We start from the raw sequence: 9,382 nt of genomic DNA on the forward strand, positions 1-9,382 counted from the left end.
TAACCACCAATCGCCGTACCTGAACATTTTCTGTAACCACCAATCGCCGTACCTGAACATTTTCTGTAACCACCAATCGCCATACCTGAACATTTTCTGTAACCACCAATCGCCATACCTGAACATTTTCTGTAACCACCAATCGCCGTACCTGAACATTTCCTGTAACCGCCAATCGCCCTACCTGGATCCACTTGCACAGAGCAACACCACCTTCTAGAATGCCTGAAGTAAGCATGTGATACTGCAAGTCATAGAAATATTTATCCATGTTTTATGAAAGTATTAAACTACTAAACATGCATTAATTAATTTGAGTTAGAAGTAGATGTAGTGACGTATCCGTCAAATTTAAATATAGAATGTATACACAGTTTCTTCATGACATAGCACCTGAATGTATTACTTGTCAGTCACAGCTGTTCGGGGCACTGGAACAAAATCCCTAAAATAGCACACATGTACTGGTTTTGTAAAGGTGTGATTTAGTAAATATGAAGAATAAATGATATTTCGTGTGTGTAATATATGTTTTTAATACTTACTCATAGTATGTTAGTCTTTGTTATGATTACCCCGGTCTATTTCCTTGACAATTGTATTTTCTTATTTTGAAATTACTTTTTCACACACATTTCGATGGCCTCAACAAATGAATTTCCCAGTTTGACGAATACTTGTGTTATGTCCTTCGTTACTATCCTTTCCATGATTATCAAAAAGATATGTTGTCTGAAACTTCCTTCAACACGAAGCCGAGTGGAAATGTTACATTCTGGTATCAACTTGACAATTATGTGGTTCACAGCTGCAAATAACGATGTTTCTCACGTTATATCAGTCGTGCATTCTCCGTGTTGTTAAAGTGTCGGGGCGAACCACACAGTTTCATGCAATACAAAACCAACCTCCACACGTAAAGTTGATTATTTATGTGAAACAGACTCTAATTTGAAAGCCAGTTTGTCTTAGCTCCTTTCAATTAGTCCGGACCAATTGTAAGTTTTGATTCTAACTTACAATAATGATCTTAGCCTACAATCGCTTTGTGCAAGTGGATGGCGATTGTAGCCGAAAGCTAAGATCGTTCTATTAAGGATTTACAATAACTGTAGCGATAAGATCGTGAACATGTTTCTGTAACCATCCGTCGTGCGTGCATATTTGCTGTAACCAACTGTCGTACCTAAACATTTTCTGTGACCAATCGCCGTGTTGGATCTTTTACTGTAACAAATCACAGTTCGTCAACATTTTCTGTTACCAATTGTCGATTGTTGGTTACTCACTGTAACCAACCATCGTAAATAAACATTTTTCTGTCACCAACCGTCTTACCTGAAGGTTTTCTGAAATCTATCGCCGTTCCAGAACAATTTCTATAACCAATCGCTATGCCTGAACATTTCCTACAACCGGTCGTCTTGCCTGAATATTTTCTAAAAACGATCGTCTTGCCTGAACACTTTCTGCAACCAATTGCGTTACCTGAACATTTTCTGTAACCAACCGTCGTACCTGAGCAGATACACATGGCAATTTTGAGAAAACATATACACATGAGTACTCAGCGACAAACAGAATATGCAGCAAGTAGTAAACATGTATAAGGAGGTATGTTTAATCACAGGTATGCACGATCTGGCATGAAATAAAACTGGTTATCTAGACTATACTCGCACAAATGCTTTCATGCATAGCTCAAACGTTCAAAGTCACATCAAGGCCACCGCCATAACTACACACTTCAATGACCTCAATACTGACCCACATCAATGCTATCACGGTATATACTTACTTCACTGAGACCTGAATACTGACCTACATCAATGCTATCACGGTATATATTTACTTCACTGAGACCTGAATACTGACCCACATCAATGCTATCACGGTATATACTTACTTCACTGAGACCTGAATACTGACCCACATCAAGGCTATCACGGTATATACTTACTTCACTGAGACCTGAATACTGACCCACATCAAGGCTATCACGGTATATACACACTTCACTCAGACGCAAGTAGTGACCCACATCAAGGCTATCAAGATAGCTACACACTTCACTGAGACGGAAATAGTGACCCACAACAAGGCTATCAACGCAACAAGGCAACAACAGTATGTGTTCTAAAGACACGTGTCAGAGGGGTAGCACAAAGGGCGTGATCTAACCCTCAAATTGTCAATTTGTCAACGTGAATGTTTAGACCTGTGAATCACAATGTACATATGCTGTAATTGATCAACGTGAATGTTTAGACCTGTGAATCACTCTGTACAGATGTTGTAATTAATCAACGTGAATGTTTAGACCTGTGAATCACTCTGTACAGATGCTGTAATTAATCAACGTGAATGTTTAGACCTGTGAATCACTCTGTACAGATGCTGTAATTGATCAACGTGAATGTTTAGACCTGTGAATCACTCTGTACAGATGCTGTAATTAATCAACGTGCATGTTTAGACAAACAGATTTCTTTGTACAAATACTCTGATTAATCAGCGTGAATATTTAGACATGTACATGTAGTCCAATGCAAAACTAACTTTGGAACACCTCATCTGGAGCAAGATGAGAGATATTTCTTCATAATCGTTTCATTGATCTTCTGTATTTGTGGAATGTAAAGCGTTCGAGATAGCGCCCGGTGACGAGGACGGTGGCAGCGTGTGCCACACGGCAGGCACATGCCTGATGGAGTGGGGGCATTAGCGTCATCGCGAAGAACGATTGAACTCTTCTTAAACTATCCTAATGTGTACAATAACTGTCACCGGACGGCCTATGCTGGGTGGTAGAGTCGGCATGGCTTAAGACATAGATGTGTCTTTTCTTTCTCTAAAATATGAAACATGGGCGCAAGATCATACTGGCTTACTCGAGAGTGGTATTTTTGTATTCTCATTATTGTATTCTGTTTGTTTCACCTGTGTTTTTCGTGACTGTGCCATGTGCGTGTTATGGGGCCTGTGTTCAAAGTCTCACAGCTACCACCAGGCCCCTATGTGCTACACTCCAATATCAAGGCTTTTATAGCATTTCCCTATTCTAACAGTAAAGTTATGAAACAGGAATATCCTCCAAATATGGACCTTAGATTTACAATGATTTAGATTTACAATGATTTAGATGTACAATGATTTAGATTTACAATGATTTAGATTTAACTCTCTCACGCAACACAGACAGTGGATGGCACTTCTCCCAGGAAGCCTAGTCGGAACCACCAAGAACTCTTCCAGTTTCAATCCACAGACAGAGAGATTGTGGTACTGACAGCAAACCTCTCCCAATATCAGCCCACAGAAAGGAATTGTGTTCGTGGCTGCAAGCCTAACCTATTTTCAGTCCACAGAGATAGGTTGTGTTCCTGACAGCAAACCTCACCTAATATCAGCCCACAGAGATAGGTTGTGCTCCTGACTGTAAACCTCACCTAATATCAATCCACAGAGATAGGGTGTGTTCCTGACAGTAAACATCTCCTAATATCAGTTCATAGAGAAGGGCTCTTTTTCTGATAGCAAATGTTTTTAATATCAGTCACAGAGAGGGGTTCTGTTCCTGACCAAAAACCTCACCCAGTATCAGTCAAAAGAGAGTTCCTGACAGGACATCTCTCCCAATTTCAGTCCACTCATAGAGGTGTTGAGTTCTTGGTAGCAAACTGTACCAATAGGAGTCCACAGAGAGAGGCAGTGCTTGTAGCTTGTTGTGTCTTGACTTATCTGAAACAGACAGCCAAATTGTATATTGCGTGTTGACGTATCTTTAACACATAGGCTCATTACATGTTGTATCTTGACGTATCTGAAACAGACAGCCAAATTGTATATTGTGTGTTGACGTATCTTCAACAGACAGGATTTTCTGGTGTCCCCCTCCGTGATATAGCTGGAATATTGCTAAAAGCTAAAACAAACTCACTCATTCACTCACTCACTCAACAGACAGGCTCATTACATATTGTGTCTTGACGTGTTTTTAAGAGACAGTCTCATTACATATTGTGTGTTGACGTATCTTCCACAGACAGGCTCATTACATACTGACGGTTCACTTATCTGCATCTATTGACATGTGTCTGGCTGTATTGACTTCAGGTCTGACATGTGTCTGACTGTATTGACTTCAGGCCTGACACGTGTACATTCACAGTAATGTTACAAAACCCCAATCTGCCCCCAATCACCAATGAGTCTGACTGAGGCGTCTTGTCCTTCCTGACGTCGTGGGAGAACAGGGTCAGATGTGGTCCCTTGCTGCCCCAGTGTTTTAGTTCAGTTCAAACTGATCCCTGGTTCTCTGAGATACAAACAGCCACGATCCTGGCAGATTGGCACGTGAAGTACCTGCAATAGTAATCAACCTGTCCCGTGCCCAGTCTTAGTCAGATCGGTGTCTAAATATATCTCTGAACGTGCTTCGGTTGTCCCGGAGATTACCGAAGGAAACACGACAAGCACGTGCAAGTCACTCATCAACGAACTAATCAATACGTCGGATTGAAAGTCGTACACTTATCGGTCGTTGATGATCTGGGGAGTAATCATTGTTTACATCGGGGGCGTTCAGAGCCTGGCCTCTGTAATGACATAATCATCGTAAAAGCCCTCTGGTTCAATATTCATTGTTAATCGTGAAATTACTTGCATGTTTTTGACTGACAGTAAATGTTAGCTTTAACGCTTAGACGTGGCATGCTGGGCGCTACGTGTGTACTCTACATGCGTACAGGGCAGGGCGAACACAGGATAGCAAGTCAGCAAGGATGCCAGGTTTTTTTCACAAAATGTTACATTAAACACATTCTTTACAAAAATCAGCTGTTCCTCCGCTACACAAAATCAAGTTCCTGACTTCGTTTAATTATGTTTGTAAGCAGCCAGACTAATCTCTTCAATACTCCTCTTGTATAAGACGATACATAGAATATCACGGGTCAATAAGGAATAGAGTGCTGAGATCAATAAACACACTGCTACACGTAACAACACAGAGACCGTTACAAGTAACAAAACAGAGACCGTTTCAAGTAACAAAACAGAGACTGCTACAAGTAACAACACAGAGACCGTTACAAGTAACAACACAGAGACTACTACAAGTAACAAAACAGTGACTGCTACAAGTGTCGTAAACCTTGATGTTTAAAGGCGTCTGCGTAATGTAGCAGTGATTGGCGAATGACGTTTGGAATGTCTTATATGATTGCTCAATTGTTCAATAGATTACTGTAGGGGGTAGTGATTGGCGACCGCCGTTAGGAATGTGTTATCTGATTGCTCAATTGTTCAATAGAATACTGTAGGTGGTAGTGATTGGCGACTGACGTTTGGAATGTCTTATATGATTGCTCAGTTGTTCAATAGATTACTGTAGGGGGTAGTGATTGGCGACCGCCGTTAGGAATGTCTTATATGATTGCTCAATTGTTCAATAGATTACTGTAGGTGGTAGTGATTGGCGACTGACGTTAGGAATGTGTTATCTGATTGCTCAATTGTTCAATAGATTACTGTCGGTGGTAGTGAAAGGCGACTGGCGTTATATGATTACAACATTGTTCAATACATTTTTCAGATCCTTTCTTGTCCGTGGATACCCAGCCTTGCGTCCTCAACTCAACGGTCTGATCGTGTTCGTCCAATTTTCAAAGAGCAAGCTAGTTACCGAGGAGATCACCTTTTGACCTCTTTCTCCAAAGTCAGCTGCATGAAGCGTTTTCACGGACCTAGTAGCATGGGCATTGTTGCAAGCCTGCAGCCATGCCTCACTCCCAACACCTCTGAAGAAGTAGTTGCCTTGTGTCGTTGACGTCGTTCTAATAACCACTCACTAATTTTTGAAATTTTACAAGACAAGGGTATAATATCTAATTTTCGGTGACATGCTTTGGCATATTTAACACATTAACTAAATACAATTGTAGGGGTTCAGTTGTGCTAAGATATACAACATCGTCATGTTCTGGGTTGTTGTATGTTGTTATTTACTGATGCATACCATCAAGACGCTGACGAGTTTCAAATCGGCAAACCAACACAAGCTACGTTATTATTTTAACTACACACATACAGAAGAAACCATGTTTTCTGGTCAGATGCATATTTCTATTAAGTAACAGTACATATTATTCTTTACCAAACACCCTTTAAGTATCTGGTTGTACTGCTGATGTAATCCTTGGCTGTCTTGAGCGTGTTGTGATCTGCTGGTCTACTGAGTTGGATCGCTAGGCCAGGGACACATGAATAAAGAGATGGAATCTATTTATTCAAAGACTCATGTTGATATTTTTTCCCTTCCTGATTCAATGGAGACCTGCTGCCAGTGCATCTAGTGAGACGTAATGTTTGAGTGACTTGGTCCAATACCAAATTTAGCACCGATGTTTGACATGTCCTGTAATCTGCGCCACCACGGAAAACATTGAGACATGAGACATTGTGATCTCATTCCCATCCCTTGACCATAGAACCCTTTATCTCAGCTTGTGGTACCGCAACGTATTGTCCATTCAGCTGGTGATACTGAAACGTATTGTCCAATCAGCTGGTGATACCGCAACGTATTGTCCAATCAGCTGGTGATACAGGAACGCTTTGCCCAATCAGCTATTGATAACGCAACGCATTGTCCAATCAGCTGGTGATACTGAAACGCATTGTCCAATCAGCTGGTGATACTGAAATGTATTGTCCAGTGAACTGGTGATACCGCAACTTATTGTGATAACTTACATTGTCGATACCGCATTGCCCAATCAGCCGGTGATACAGGAACGCTTTGCCCAATCAGCCGGTGCTGCAGTTCACTGAGGATGTCTCAGTCTAATCATTTCTCATACCCGTGCACCTTCAGCCGCTGTTCATGTTCGTACTATAGGGGATATTTAGTGTATTCCCCACAAGGTTTTAGACTTTAGACGTACCGAGTATATAGTTTCATCACCCGATTATCATTACATGCCGACTCCTTTCTTATGAAACAGCTCCAATACTTGTCAAACCGCGAGGAAAAACACCGCCTGCTCTTTCCTTCAGTAAAATAGCTTTTCACACAGCCCAAAAGGCCTCACTTATTTTTTTTCGTTCTTTCTGTTTTCAGGATGTACTGCCATACAGTAACAGTAACATATAGGATATACTGAGGTGAAATACTCTGCTGACCAGCAGAAGATGTTTGGTGGTCCAGAAACAGACAGAAACTAACCTAACCCTGCCCTATGCACGTCAGTTTACACGATATAATAAGATATTGTCAATTTAAATCTGTATGTTTCCGAAGCTCGAAGTTCATCACACGAAAACACCGCAAGTTAAGTGAATGCTGATGCACTAATCAGTTCAATATTGTCGCCGTTGATGAACCACATTGCCCATACGCGCGCTTCTCCTTTTAATGACACGTCATGTCCAGCTAAATTTATCAACATTTTGAAATATATACTAGTACTCTTTCTGGATCTAATGTAAGTTTTAACGTATTACTTTAGAACTTTGGTTAGGTAAGCTGTCAATGGTAAGTAAACGGTTTCACGGATCACTCGATGACGCATCTCTCGTGTAGCATTTGTCACTCCACGACTCCATCCGTGCCTCCTGTAAAGAAATAATCAAACTGGAGCAAAGTTTCAAATGTATGAATGTACAGCAGTTGCCTGTTCTTTCCATGGGTCGGTCTGTTTTTATGTGAGTTTACATGTTCTTGCCCTAGGTATGTCTGTTCTTGTCCTGATTTTGTCTGCTCTTGCACTAGGTCTGTCTGTTCCTGTCCTGATCTGCTTGGTCTTGCCCTGACATTGTCTGCTCTTGTCCTAGGTCTGTCTGTTCCTGTCCTGATCTGCTTGGTCTTGCCCTGACATTGTCTGCTCTTGTCCTAGGTCTGTCTGTTCCTGTCCTGATATGCTTGGTCTTGCCCTGACATTGTCTGTTCATGTCCTGATATGCTTGGTCTTGCCCTGACATTGTCTTTTGTTGCTATTGCTCTACTTGGTATTGCCATGGGCTGACTGTTCCTGTCCTAGGTCTGTTCTTGGCTTGTCTCTGTCTGTTCTTGCTCTGGATCTGACTGATCTTGTTGTGGGTCTAACTTTTCTTGCCCTAGGTGAGTCTATTCTTGCTCTGGCTCTGAATGGCATGGCCAAGGGTTTGCCTGTTCTTGCTGTGGGTTTGACTGTCCTTGCTCTGGCCATGTGTCTGTTCTTGCCCTATGTCTGTGTGTTCTTGTCCTGGGTCTGTCTGTTCGTGGCCTGGGTCTGACTGTTCGTTGTTGTGGGTCTGACTGTTGACTGTGGCCCTTTCTTGACCTGTTTCTATCTGTTTTTGACCTGGGTCTCCCGGTTCTTTGCCATGGCCTGTATGCCCTTGTCTTTTCTGTGGGTCTGACTGTTATTGCCCTGACCATGCCGTGTTCTTGCCCTAGATCTGTGTGTTCCTGCCTGTGTCTGACTGTTCTTTGCTGTGGGTATGACTGCTCTTGCTCTAGATGTGACTGTTCTGGCCCTGGCTCTGTCTGTTCCTTTCGTAGGTCTGTCTGTTCTGGTCCTGACTCTGCTTTGGGTCTGTCCCTTCTTGACCTATTTCTATCTGGTTTTTTTGCCCTGGGTTTGTCTGTTCCTACCCTAGGTCTGTCTGTTCTTGTGCTGGATCTGTCTGTTCATGCCATGGGCCTAATCTAACCGATGAAACAAATGATGCAACGGTACTGTAAACGAGTTAAATGGGGTTCTTGTACATATTCTTTCAAAGTTCGGATCTGTCAATTCTGAATGATTTCTTAAAAATTAAAAAAAACAAACGTTCGGTTGTAACGGCAACTTAGCTGATTGGCCGCTGTGAGAATGCGGTACAATAAAAAGGGAGGTAACAAAATTATTGCGCCGTGAACCTTGACCTGCACATGTTACCGAACATCTATTGTAACCCTGAACGCTGACCTGCACATGTTACCGAACATCTGTGGTAACCCTGAACGTTGACCTGCACATGTTACCGAACATCTATTGTAACCCTGAACGCTGACCTGCACATGTTACCGAACATCTATTGTAACCCTGAACGCTGACCTGTACATGTTGCTGGACATGTATTGTAACCCTGTACCTTGACCTGCACATGTTGCTGGACATCTATTGTAACCTTGAACCCTGACCTGCACATGTTGCTGGTGCAAACTCACCAAAGTCTTAGCACGAGAGAGAAACAGTTACGTAGAATGAGACACAGCGAACGGTCGGACAGCAGTTATGAAGCGTTGGCAGCGATTGATGATATACTCCAGCCATGTGAATGTGTGAATGTGTGTCGCTCACAACACGGCAGCTAGCCTTTATATATACTTTCAGTCGTTTCCCGAAAGTACGAG

General features: G+C 42.1%; 1 long non-coding RNA gene across 1 annotated transcript in view; it reads left to right on the forward strand.

Moving 5' to 3' along the window:
* The window catches only part of LOC137260194 (uncharacterized), a 41,992-nt gene extending 36,192 nt beyond the window's left edge, over nucleotides 1-5,800 (forward strand). The window contains exon 3 of the long non-coding RNA XR_010954739.1: nucleotides 5,597-5,800. This is a non-coding gene — a long non-coding RNA (uncharacterized lncRNA). The remainder of the gene's footprint in view (nucleotides 1-5,596) is intronic.
* The last annotated feature ends 3,582 nt before the right edge of the window (nucleotides 5,801-9,382 follow it).

The sequence above is a fragment of the Haliotis asinina genome, chromosome 13 (assembly GCF_037392515.1).
Source record: "Haliotis asinina isolate JCU_RB_2024 chromosome 13, JCU_Hal_asi_v2, whole genome shotgun sequence".
In the NCBI taxonomy this organism is placed as follows: domain Eukaryota; kingdom Metazoa; phylum Mollusca; class Gastropoda; order Lepetellida; family Haliotidae; genus Haliotis; species Haliotis asinina.